General features: G+C 44.0%; 1 long non-coding RNA gene across 1 annotated transcript; it reads right to left on the bottom strand.

Moving 5' to 3' along the window:
- Positions 1-2281: 2281 nt before the first annotated feature.
- LOC120521097 lies at positions 2282-2716 on the bottom strand. The gene is made up of 2 exons (XR_005631999.1): positions 2582-2716; positions 2282-2381 (listed from the first exon to the last, which is right to left on the bottom strand). It is a non-coding gene; the product is annotated as an uncharacterized LOC120521097 (long non-coding RNA).
- Between the last annotated feature and the right edge of the window lie 10885 nt (positions 2717-13601).

Below are 13601 nucleotides of genomic sequence, written 5' to 3'. Positions count from 1 at the left end.
CAGCCTGGGAATCAACGACAAGTCCTGGAGTTTACTGTGATCTGATTCCCAGTATGCTCTGCGTTCCAACAATTAGGAAACTTTCATCAGCGCCCCCTACAGCCCCAGAATAGGTGTGTATCTGGACTGGCCTGCTGGCTCTCTGTCATTTTATAGTGTCTCACACACATTGACCCTCCTGCACAGGATCAACACCTCCTTTACTGAGCCCCTCTATCCAGGGTTTGGGTTTTGGCTTGATTGTAAGTCCTGTGTAAAAATCTGTCATCTGACACCATGTGACCACTGATCAGTACCCTCGACCAGTCACTTGATGTCCCCACAAGTACAGATTCTCTTTGTGTTTGTAGTTTGGGTCAAAATGAACTTTACAGGATGGGTGGGTGGGCAGCACCTCTGTTATTGACTTTGTGGATGAGAATACAGGATGAGTGTGGATGTCAGGGTCTCCATTATTATTGGGTTTGAGTAGCCAATTGGGTCATAGTGAGGGTGGTGACACCTCAAGCCTACAAATTCCAGTCTGACCAGCAGGGGCCACTGTTTGCTCAAAGTTATATGTGCTTTAGGCTGACACTAGAACAACTGCTGTGGCCCATGAGTGTCACTGAATGTCACCTCCTGAGGACAGGCATGTGGTCCTGCTGGAACAGCACTACTGACAGGCACATATAGACTGAGTATGAAGATCTCCTCAATGGTGACAGTATGTAGGAGCACAGAGTGACAATGTGACTTGAGTGTCGTCCTCTCAGTTTGCAATTTGTGCTTATCCATTATTAACTCAGGGGTCCACCACTTCTGAATGAACACACTGTGAGTGTCTGACGATGAGGACTCACTGGTCAGTCAGATGTCGACCATACTGACAGTCACTTGATGTCACGTTAGACATTAAACTGCACCTCCTTCTCCTTGACCCCAGAACTTTCACTACTCGTACCCTGGAAACTCCGACATCCTCAGAAAATGAATTGTTGGTCAGCTGACAGACACTCGAAAAGCGAATTAAAAAGAGAGCACTGATTGGTTAGGGTTAGGGCTGCTCTGAATTTTACACAGCAAATCAGATAGATAGATAGATAGATAGATAGATAGATAGATAGATAGATAGATAGATAGATAGATAGATGGATAGATAAATAGATAGATAGATAGATATGTGAGGCACTATATAATAGATAGATAGATAGATAGATAGATAGATAGATAGATAGATAGATAGATAGATAGATAGATAGATAGATATGTGAGGCACTATATAATAGATAGAAAGATAGATAGATAGATAGATAGATAGATAGATAGATAGATAGATAGATAGATAGATAGATAGATAGATAGATAGATAGATTTGTTGTTTTCTATGAATTGTTTTGTAAGTGGTGTTGATTTTGTTGTTGCATGTTTTGTGTGTTGTTGAAAGTTTTGCTTCTTCATCTCATGTTTATGTATTTAGCTAGCTTTGCTAATCAGACACTCCACATCTAAAGGCCATCCCTGGTTTAACAACTCCATGCAGACTCTTAGAATGAAGTGTAGGAAAACAGAGCGTAGATGGAAAAAGATAAACGACAGACATCTTAGGAGATTCTGAAAACCCGTCTGTCTGAATTCCAGCTGCTTTTCAAATTAGCTGAGACAAACCCTTGTGTGATATTTCTACCAATGATCAGATGTCTAGAGTTCTGTTCAGCACAATATGTTACACTCCGTACTCCGACACACTTAACTGTACTGTATACACTGATACATGTGAGGAGTTTTTAAATTTTTACAAATAAATCTGATAAGATGAGATCTTCTCTCACACCACCTGCCTCAGTTCCTTTGTTGTCCCCGACTTGTCTTTACTGTCTGACTCTGTTTGTCTTCCCTTTCTTGCCCAAACTGTGCCCACTATGAAGCCCACATCCTCCCCTCCTGATGTCATTCCAGCTTGTCTCTTCAGAGAGACGTTTGAAGTTATTGTTGACCTGCCATTGCTACTGTCCCTCCATCATTTAAACATGCAGTGGTCAGCCTGGGCTTAAAAACATGGACTTGACCCGAGTTTCTTTCTGTCTTATCTCTAAATTGTGATTCCTCTCTAAATTATTGAAATGTTTGTTTTTTCACAGCTGCTGTCTTTATTTGTTAATGATAATCTAATGGAGTCACTCCAGTCAGGTTCAGAGCTTTTCATAGCACCAAGTCTGCTCTTGTGAAGGTCACCAAAGACAACAGAAATCAAGTAGACAATCAAAGACGGACAATCAGACAAGTGGACAAGGAGCCAGGCAGTTTGCTGCAATGTGTTTGGTTTTTATTCTAAACTAATAGACATTCTCGAATAGACTTCTTCTTTCTTGGCAATGATTGGTCTGTTTGGTCCTTTTGGCCTACAAGAGAAGGAGACATCTGGTCAAATGAGTACAAGAAATCAGAGACCTTGAAATTTCAAAGATTTTATATATTGTTGAAGTTCTATAAAATTTTCATTTCCCCTTGGGGGCAAATAAAATTATCTTATCTAATCTATTGTAATTTAATCAACCCTCCATTCATCCAAACATTTGCTCTTTAGCACACATATGCTTACCAATTTACCAAGTCCTGAAACATCATCCTCCGTATTGTCCGTATCCACCAAATCCCCCTCCTCCATATCATCCAAGTCCTCCATATCCTCCTTATGGTACTCCTCCTTCGCCAAATGATCCTCCCATTCCTGCTCCTCCATATCCTCTTGCTACTCTCATGTGTCCCCTGTAAGGATTCAGCGTAGGTGACAAATTAGGAGTGCATTTCCATCCCTGTCTGTCTCCTCTGTCCCTCGAGAAGATGATTTCTAGTTGTGTGATCGCTGGCACAGTAAATAATCACATTTTTATTCTCATCACATAATTCACCACATTACACAGCCTGCTCCTTATCTAAACAAAATGAAAATTGTCCATCACAGAGTCCTGCCACCTCGTGCTAAAGGCTCCTCTGCATGTCAACACCATTTAGGGGCAGGCTGCCATTAAAGCCTCCTGCCATCAGACCCCACTTACCGTCTTGCTGTGCCCATCACAGTATGGAGGCTCAGGCTGTCTATTTCAGTGCCCTCAACACCACGGCTGTCCACATACACACACTTTATGGACTTCAGCTATTCAGCGGTCCTCTAATTCTCAATAAGTATGTTAAAGACTTGGTGATGGCACTGAACTTTCAACTGGAAAAATGATAATTTTTTTTTACATGATTAGTTTTTTATTATTTTAAAGTTAAAGACAGCAATGTGAGAAATTCACATTTAACAAAACACCAACCTTATAACAGTGGATTGAACACCAAAACAGCCATTAAATCCAAACTTAAAAACCCCTTCAAAGCTCAAGACCTGCTCTGAGACCCCCTCTGCTCCGGACCACTGTACTGTATACTGTATATACACGTATTTAACAAAAGGAAAAAAATCAAAGAGACACAAAAAGGGACTGAGACAGAAACAGTTTATATTAACACAAACACAAACACCGAGGATGTGAAGAAAGACGACTGGAGACAAGAATCGTTACTTGTAAGAGACCACCAGGGCTCCTGATAAAGACAACAAAGGGGAAGACATTTTAAAGGTTCAAGCAGCTCCTGAAATGTTCCCAGTTAGAAGACAATAAAACACCTTGGAGACCCCGAGGAGGGCCTGATCAAGGGGGTCCTCACATCAGAACAAATCAGGACATCGAGCGCACATCACTTATCAAATGCTGACAATCGTTTGTGTCGTCTCAGTGTGAACACAAGTCTCCTCTAAACTTATTGTTTGGCTCACTCCTTTATCTAAGGTGACTTTCAACATTTAAGATCCAATTTGTTTCATTTCTTTTGTATTTCCACGTGGAGCACCGGCAGGTGAAGTGACACAACATGTCAGTATTGGGATTGAAGTCCAAAGCCCTGCTGTTCTGTCAGAGTTCTGTTGACTGACCACAGCTCAGCATTTAATTCTGCTGGACGGGCAGACCTGATGACCAAACTCCTCAATTTAGGACTCAGTGCCACTGCAGTTGGGTTTTGGACTTCCTAACCAACACACCTCAGCATGTGTGAATGGCAGCGTCACATCCTCCAAGCTGACCCCCAGTACTGGCACTCCACAGGCTGGTGTGCTGAGCCCCTCTTATGACTGTGTGGGCACACAAGGCTCACTTCATCATTAAATCTCATTGTTACTTGGCCACGTCAAGCCTCATTTTAACAATAATGAAACGACTTATAGAGAAGAGAAGAGGTCTACCTGCTGACTCAGTTGGGCCAGGACAACAATCATCACGATGTAAGACCCCTGCCATGTGTCAGCAGTAAAGTGACCTCATGTTCAGGCCAGATGGTGGTGAGAGCTGGCAGTGGACGAGTGAAGCATCTGAAGTTCACGGCTGGATGTCTGCTCTCCAAATGCTCCTCAATGTTCAGACAGAATTCCGTCACGTTCAGGACATTTGCTCTGTGGTCCCCGGCCGGGCGGAGGGCTTGTGCCTCCTCCAGACCGCGAGGGGGCGTCCGTCTTGGTTGTGTAGGGGACCACGGGTACAGGGCTTGGAAGCCCAGCCCTGTAGGGACCCGTGGACACCGCCGGCGCCCCGATGCCGGTTTACCCTGTGTGGTCTTTGGCCGGGGATGGAGCCCGGCCGGGACGCCTTGGAAGACCGGAGGAGGGCGTGTGCCTCCTCCAGACTGAGTGGGGGCGTCCGTCCTGGTTAGGCAGGGGGTCTCGGGTACAGGGCTTGGAAGCCCAGCCCTGTAGGGACCTGTGGCCACCGCCAGGCGGCGCCCCGGTGCCTGATTATCCCGGGAGCCCGGCACTTCCGCCACACCAGGAAGTGCCGAGGGGAAGACTTTGTGTGGCGCCCGGGGAGCCGCCAGAAAAACAGCCGACACTTCCGCCATGCTGGGGCGTGGCTAAGGAGAAGAGGCCGGAAACACCTGGGGCTCATCCGGGGCATTATTTAAGGGGCCGCCTCCCTCCAGTCATTGGTGGATGTCGGGAGGTAGCAGGACTGAGCTGGAGAGAGAGGACAGGAGGCGGCCAGGACAAAGGCACAGAGACTGTGGGCCCTGGACTTTGGGGGATTCAGTGCCAAGGGCGCTGGGGTTGTGAGTGCACGTGACTTTTATGATTATTGTAAATATTGTAAATAAACGGTGTGTGGGGAGAAAAATATGTTGTCCGTCTGTCTGTGCCGGGGCCAGCGTTCACAGCTCGTATTCATGGCAGGGTGGGCTAAATGTGACTATTGTGGAGGAATTGGGGTATCAAGTGAAGAATCTGCTAACTTTGTGATTTGAAGTAGATCAAGATTAGATAAAAAGAATTTATGCCTTAGGAGATTAAGAACATTTGGATGAAAATAATAGAAGCATTATTCTAAAATGATTTCTGTAATTAAATTAATAATAAACATGGCTGTAAATACAGTCACAATCCAAAAAATAAAGAAATAAACAGAAAAAGAACACTAAAGAGTCAGGCTTGAGTCATAAACTGGTAATAAAAATCTAAACACGCAAATTTGAGAAAACAGAGCAGTAAAGTCCTAACATCACTTTGTTCAATGAAGAGCCTTTTAGCTTCCTGTAGTGCTGAGCAAAAATGAAAGATTTTAAATAAATTTGTTTAATAATTTAGAGTATAAATCAAGTGCATCTCAGTGTTTTATATACACAGAACAATGACAAAGAAAATGTTGTGCAATGTGCGTTACACGATTGGCAGTATTGCTGTACGTGACATGGCGATGTTTACACACAACACAATACTAAATTGTGGCACCCATTGCTGTTTGAGAAGAAATAAATGAACAAGTATGTGATATCAAAAGTGAGACAACCTGCTAGGTGTGCATGACACAGAGAACAGGCAGGCACCCTGCTAGACAACGACATGACTTTGGGATAAAGAGAAAGGTGCCAGGAGTTCATGGGAAGTGGATTCTGGAAGTGCATCCCTCTTGGGTGCCGCAAGGCGCACTGTCAGTGGAGGATCCTAAACAACTCAGAAGAATCCCCATAAGTCATGCTGGTCATGAGAAGCTGTGCTGGGTCCAGTATAAAGGGAGCCCACCGCCTCCTGACTCTGACCCTGACAAGGCTGCACTTCCCATGAAACCCTGTGGGCAACACTCAGCTGGAGGAGGAAAAAGAGGAGAAGGTTTACTGTTTGTTTGGTGTTGGCTGAGGTTCATTGTGTTTAGCGCTATTGGAGTAAAAATATCCATTATGTTTAATGAAGAAGATGGTAACATACAATTCTGACTGCAAACAAGTAAAGGAAACTATGAACATTGGGACACCACATTCCCCATCACACCATACCTGTCTTTAAGCCTTTATGTCTTTATGGCCACTAGAAAATATATATTTTATTTTGGGATTTGCATCTACAGTCCATCCATCCATCCATCCATCAATCCATCCATCCTATTCTGCTTACCCGAGATTGGGTCGCGGGGGCAGCAGGTTGAGCAGAGCTGCCCAGACTTCCCTCTCCCGGGCCACTTCTGCTAGCTCTTCCAGGTTTATTCTCAGGCGTTCCCAGGCCAACCAAGAGACAGTCTCTCCAACGTGTCCTGGGTCTTCCCATGGGCCTCCTCCCAGTTAGACGTACCCGGAATACCTCACCAGGGAGGCGTCCAGGAAGCATCCTGATCAGATGCCCAAGCTACCTCATCTGACTCCTCTCAATGCGGAGGAGCAGTGGCTCTACTCTGAGCTCCTCCCGGATGACTGAGCTTCTCACCCTATCTTCAAGGGAAAGCCCAGTCACCTTGCTAAGGAAACTCATTTCAGCCACTTGTAGATCTTACTCCCAACCCTGAGAGGGCACTCCACCCTTTTCCGGCTGAGGACCATGGTCTCAGATTTGGAGGTGCTGATTCTCTTCCCAGCTGTTTCACACTCAGCTGCTGATCCAGAGAGAGCTGAAGATCACGGCCTGATGAAGCAAACAGGACAACATCATCTGCAAAAAGCAGTGACCCAATCCTAAGTCCACCAAACCAGACCCCCTTAATGCTCTGGCTGCCCTTAGAAATTCTGTCCATAAAAGTTATGAAAGAATCGGTGACAAAGGGCAGCCCTGATGGAGTCCAACTCTCACTGGAAACGGGTTCGACTTACTGCCGGCAATGTGGACCAAGCTCTGACACCGGTCGTACAGGGACTGAACAGCACTTATCCACACATTTTTATCAACTTTTTCAGCCCTTATATTAAGTGTGAGATAATATTATTCCAGCTACTGCTCAAAATCCTCCTCCATATCCAAAACCTCCACAATAAAAGCAGAAAACACATCAGGAGTTGAATTCCCGTTTGATTCTTTGCTTATCACTTCTTGTTGGAGGATAGCTTGCTTAGTAAAAATTACATTTACTTTTCAACACGCACTCATTGGCAGATCTCAGCTTATTTGTTGTTACTTTGGCTTCAAATGTCTCCACTTAGAGAAGTTACACTGTTAGTTTAGAGTGCAGCACACTTTGAAGGCCATAAATTTATCTCAACTCAAATTAAAAACTTGACACCAGCATTGTGTTCTGCCGCCTAATGCTAAGTGTACCTCTGTGTGTAAACGTCATTTAAACAGAGTCAGAACTGTGGAAGAAGAAAATGGATGGATCAGGAGATGAAGGACCAAATCAAATCCATTAACTTCACAGACAAAGTAATAAAACTAGTCAACAAAGCCAAAACTAGATGTCAGAAAACAAACATGTAGAATATACAGGGAAAATACTAAAGAATTCATTCTTTAAATACTTTTAAATATTTAGAAACTCAGATGATACTGACAGCTGGTAGCTGAGCGCAGGATGGGGACAGGAGGAGTGGCAGGATGTCACATGACAGGGAGGATGAGAGGTCTGAGTGGGTTAGGAAGGAGGATGAAGAAGAATTCTACTGGAGATGAAGAGGACCAGTCACCCCATGAGTCCAGAGAGGAACTGTATGGCAGGTCAGAAGACCCCAGTGTTCTCGTCTTTGGTAGAATTTAAAGGGTCTTCATTGTCACATGCTTGGTATACGGTGAGAATGTCAAAATTAAATGGTATCTGCTCCCTTATCAAGATGTGATTTATAGAAGATTGAGTTCCCTTCACTGCTGGCTAGAAGCCTGGTGTGCAAATAAAAGCACAGCCTTTGTGAACAACTGGGATGATTTTTGGGAAAGGCTTGGATTGTTCAAGAGAGATGATCTTCATCCTAACTGGAGGGGATCTTTTGTATTATCCCAAAATATGGCCTGGCTGACTGATTAGAGCGCCGTTCAGGCCACAGTCACGTGATCTAAAATCACAGGCTGTTGTTTATCACACCTGTTACTATCCTGAAGCTGTTACCCATAATCCCTTTTGTGGGACATCCAGTAAATGTAGGCAAGATGCAGATCTTAAATTACTTGATAACCAAAAAATAAGGTGTATAATTAGACCAAGAGATAAAACCAGACCCTCCACCAGGGGCACCAGTAATAGAAATTTAGTTCAAATTAAAACAAAAAATATATCACCAGTTCAGAAAGAACTATGCAGTTTTAAATGCTGCTTACTGAACATTCACTCTCTTGGCAGTAAAGCTTGTTTGGTAAATGATATTAAGTACAAACTCTGATCTGTGTCTTCTCACTGAAACCTGGCTTAGTAAATCTGACACTGTCCCCTAGCTGAGGTGTCACCAGACCAGTACTCATTCCTTCATAAATCTAGAGACACTGAGAGGTAGAGGAGGAGGCCTTGGAATTATTCATTGGGACAAAATGCAAATCACTAATAAAACTTCACACCCTGTGAGGCATTCATTTTAAATATTAAAACAGATTCCAAGAAAATTATAATGCTAGTCTACAGACCACCAGGGCCATATTCATTATTCATGACTGAATTTGGCAACCTTTTATCTGATTTGGCTATAAATTATGAAACCTTAGTGTTGATGTGGGATTTTAATGTACACTTTGATGTGGAAACTGACACTTTTAGCAAATGTTTTACTTATTTGTTAAATTCAGTAGGATTTTGTCAGATTGTCAAGTTCCAACTCATAATCATAGCCAAGCATTAGATTTAATTGAAACAAAGAAGGGCAGAGGTGGCTGGAGAAAGCAGGAGAGCGAGTGAGTGATAGAGAGCCGGTGCAGGTGAGCGAGCAAGCGCTCGCAGACAGCTATGTAGAAGCCTGGGTGTTTGGCCAACATCTGGGTGGGAGTCATAGTAGTGTTCATTCCCACTGAGTGAATGAGTAGCGGGAGTGACCAATGAAGGGCGACTGGCTGCGTAAGACCGGGAAGGCAGCAGGAGTCGGGAGATTTGATGGTGGATTCCCCAGCGTGTGCGTCCTGGCCGTTGGATGAGAACCAAGTCTTGGGCCTGGGATGAGTGCCAGACCGAAGCCAGGAATCGGGAGGTCTCCAGACCCATGTGTTTAATGAATGAAGAACGGCTGCAGAGAGAGCGTCTCGCCTGTTGCATGGCCCAAACGGGAGAAGCAGGTGAGACGCTAGTGTAGAAGAAGCACCGGGCTTATTGATTTTAAGGATTACTTCCAGCAACATTTTAACTTCGGGTTTTAAAGGATCGTCTTTCTATTTTAAACCTCCACGTTTTTTACTTCTGTTTTATGGATTATTTATTTAATGAAGACTTTTGAGTCACCGTACTATTTTGAACACTGTTTTTGTTGATTGTTTTTAAATAAAAGCACTTTTGCACATTTGTACCATCCCCTTGCTACTGTTGCCTCACTGTCTAGTTCATCTCGGTTATAACTATTGACGGTGAACTTTGAGGTGTTGGTGGAAACGTAAATCTTGTGATTTTGGCATAAAGTGACATCCGCACAGACCTAAATGGACTAGAAATGTCAACCTGCAGTAGATCCTGGTGTTGTTGATGTGTCACTTGGGCTGCATGGAGACCTGCTGTGTGTGTCTCTGGTGTGACTCCTGGTCTCAACGTGTTCTGTAGTCCTTTGCATGTTCTTTTCTCGTTTCTCTCTACACTTTTGCGCCCCCTACAGACTATTGTAATGCTGGCAGGTTAAGTTAAACTCCACTCTGAGTGAACTTAGGGATGACTTCATGAATGTCAGCTAAATATCTAACAAAAAACAAACAAATAAACAAAAACCTCTTGTAATAAAGTGAAAATTCCCAACATGCATTGTCAGGTCTAAATATTGTCATTCTGATGTCTTGTTGTGCATTTTCTAAATTGACAAGATTTTAAATATTGAGTATATTTTTTTAATAGCTCATTGCTTAGCAGTGCTGTCTAACAGATTCAACATTGTGGATGATGTGAGGAAAAAATGAGGTTGTGTTACTGAAATGTGAAGTGCATCTTTTTTTAATATTTGTGTACTCAGAGTGCAAATACAGAAAGGTAAGAACATGGAACTGTAGGATATTTTCTCTAACACCCCATGCGTATTCACCAACAGGATGAGCTGGGCAGGACCCTGAGTGAAATCCAGAGTCGAATTGGGGTGAGAGAGAAGAAAGTGGAGGAGACGAGGAAGATGGTGGAACAGATAAAGGTGAGTGCAATTAAGAAGACATTTTAAATCAGCGAGAGGTGAAATGAATTAAAAATACGAGAGCCCTCAGAGCTTCTGTGTTACAGACATACAGGAAACGTGAAAACAAAGATGCTTCATTATTTCCTTCATAGAATTTAAGAATTAAAGGATGTTCCTTGCTTATTATGTGACTTTAATGCTTGGTGACCCTAATTTCTCTGTCATGTCACTACTGAAGGTGATTTTCTGGCCAGTCTCTGTACTGCAGGTTGGCCCTGATGAGTTGGCTCGACTGGCACAATTCCCCTGAGTGGCTTTGATTGTCCATCTTGAAGATCACAACTTTGTCTCACCCTACATTTAAAATTCTTTGGCTGGTTTGTGTAATGCAGATGAGATTTTCTTGTTACATTTAAGCTTTCGTGTTTTTCTTTGTGACAAAATTACTTTTTCATTTTGAGGAAGTTGAGCCCTTCACATACATCTTGTTTTTAATTGTAGTGTATATAATCTTTTCAAATGTTATTCATGTCTGCACATGATCTTCATTTTTTCTGATGTTGGCCCATTTTCTGTCCTCCTAGTCTAAATATATACACTGACCAGACATATGCTATCTAATGTACCGAAGCAGCAAAGGTAGTGGGGTTCAAATCAGGGAGGTGGACGTGCCTGCTGGTCAGAGGATGTGCAGAGAACCCAACATGTCATTTAAACATTGTGCTGTCCCACCCAGACTCAGAAAGTCAACAGAGCTTTAAAAAGGTGATATGACCAATATGGGACAGAGGAAGTGGGAGCCACGTGCAGGGTTTAGATCTCCAGTGTGCTCTGACCCAGAAGGTCAGACAGCATCCAAGACTGAAAACTGAAGACCATCCATCCATCCATCCATCCATTTTCCAACCCACTGAATCCGAACACAGGGTCACGGGAGGTCTGCTGGAGCCACTCCCAGCCAACACAGGGCACAAGGCAGGAACCAATCCCGGGCAGGGAGCCAACCCACCGCAGAAACTGAAGACCTCCCATGTCTGTCTTTTCAGTTATTTTGATGCTCAAAATGATCATTTTAATCATATATATATATATATATATATATATATATATAGTTCAAAAAATTAAAGGAACGCTCTGAAAACACATCAGATCTCAATGGGAAAAAAAATTCTGCTGGATATCTATACTGATATGGATTGGGTAATGGGTTAGGAACGAAAAGATGCCACATCGTTTGATAGAATTGAAAATTATCAACCTACAGAGGGCTGAATTCAAAGACACCCCGAAAATCAAAGTGAGAAAATGATGTGGCAGGCAAGTCCATTTTGCCCAAATTTCATTGCAGCAACTCCAAATCGTACTCAGCAGTTTGTATAGCCCCCATGTGCTTGTATGCATGCCTGACAACGTCTGGGTGTGCTCCTAATGAGACAACGGATGGTGTCCTGGGGGATCACCTCTCAGATCTGGACAAGGGCACCACTGAGCTCCTGGACAGTCTGAAGTGCAACCTGGGTGTGTCGGATGGACCGAAACATAATGTCTCCGAGGTGTTCTACTGGATTTAGGTCAGGCAAGAGTGAGGGCCAGTCAATGATATCTACTCCATCATTCAGGAACTGCCTGCATACTCTCACCACATTAGACCAGGTATTGTCGTGCACCAGGAGGAACCCAGGACCCACTGCACTAGCACAGGGTCTGACAATGGGTCCAAGGATTTCATCCCAATACCTAATGGCAGTCAAGGTGCCATTGAATAGCCTGTAGAGGTCTGTTAGTCCCTCCATGAATATGCCTCCGCAGACCATCACTGACCCACCTCCAAACCAGTCATGCTGAACAATGTTACAGGCAGCACAACGTTTTCCACGGCTTCTCCAGACCCTTTCACTTCTGTCACATGTGCTCAGGGTGAACCTGCTCTCATCTGTGAAAAGCACAGAGCGCCAGTGGTGGACCTGCCAATTCTGGTATTCTATGGCAAATGCCAGTCAAGCTCCATGGTGCTGGGCAGTGAGCACAGGGCCCACTAGAGGATGTCAGGCCCTCAGACCACCCTCATGAAGTCTGTTTCTGATTGTTTGGTCAGAGACATTCACACCAGTGGCCTGCTGGAGGTCATTTTGTAGGGCTCTGGCAGTGCTCATCCTGTTCCTCCTTGCCCAAAGGAGCAGATACAGGTCCTTCTGATGGGTTAAGGACCTTCTACTGCCCTGTCCAGCTCTCCTAGAGTAGCTGCTTGTCTCCTGGAATCTCTCCTATGTCCTTGAGACTGTGCTGGGAGACACAGCAAACCTTCTGGCAATGGTATGTATTGATGTGCCAACCTGGAGAAGTTGGACTACCTGTGCTACCAGTAGTGACACTGACCATAGACAAATGCAAAACTAGTGAAAAAAACAGTCAGAAAAGATGAGGAGGGAAAAATGTCAGTGGCCTCCACCTGTTAAGTCATTCCTGTTTAGGGGGTCATCTCATTGTTGCCCCTCTAGTGCATCTGTTGTTAATTTCATTAACACCACAGCAGCTGAAACTGATTAACAACCCCCTCTGCTACTTAACTGACCAGATCAATATCCCAGAAGTTTCATTGACTTGATGCTATACTCTGATTAAAAAGTGTTCCTTTAATTTTTTTGAGCAGTTTATATATATATAAATTGCCAGGTTGGGGATGAGGTGCTCCCTCAAACTAAGGAGTTTAAGTAACTCAGGGTCTTGTTCACGAGTGAGGGTAGAAGGTAGCGAGATCAGCGAGAGAAGGCTGAAAGCTCTCGATTTACTGGTTGATCTACATTTCTGTCCTCACTTATTTTCACGAGATGTGGGTAGTGACTGAAGACCGAGCTCACAGATACCAGCAGCAGAAATAAGCTTCATGTTCAGGGTGCACATGATGAGGAGCAAAGACTTCTGGCCCGGCTCAAAGAAGAGCCGCTGCTCCTCCATATCTAAAAGAGCCAGTTCAGGTGGTTCAGGCGTCTGATTAGAGATGTCTTCTGGATGCCTCTCTGTCCAGATGTTTCAGGCATGTCCAACTTGTAGTGTTG

The sequence above is a fragment of the Polypterus senegalus genome, unplaced genomic scaffold (assembly GCF_016835505.1).
Source record: "Polypterus senegalus isolate Bchr_013 unplaced genomic scaffold, ASM1683550v1 scaffold_5112, whole genome shotgun sequence".
Lineage (NCBI taxonomy): Eukaryota > Metazoa > Chordata > Cladistia > Polypteriformes > Polypteridae > Polypterus > Polypterus senegalus.
This window is presented reverse-complemented; position numbering and strand designations above follow the sequence as displayed.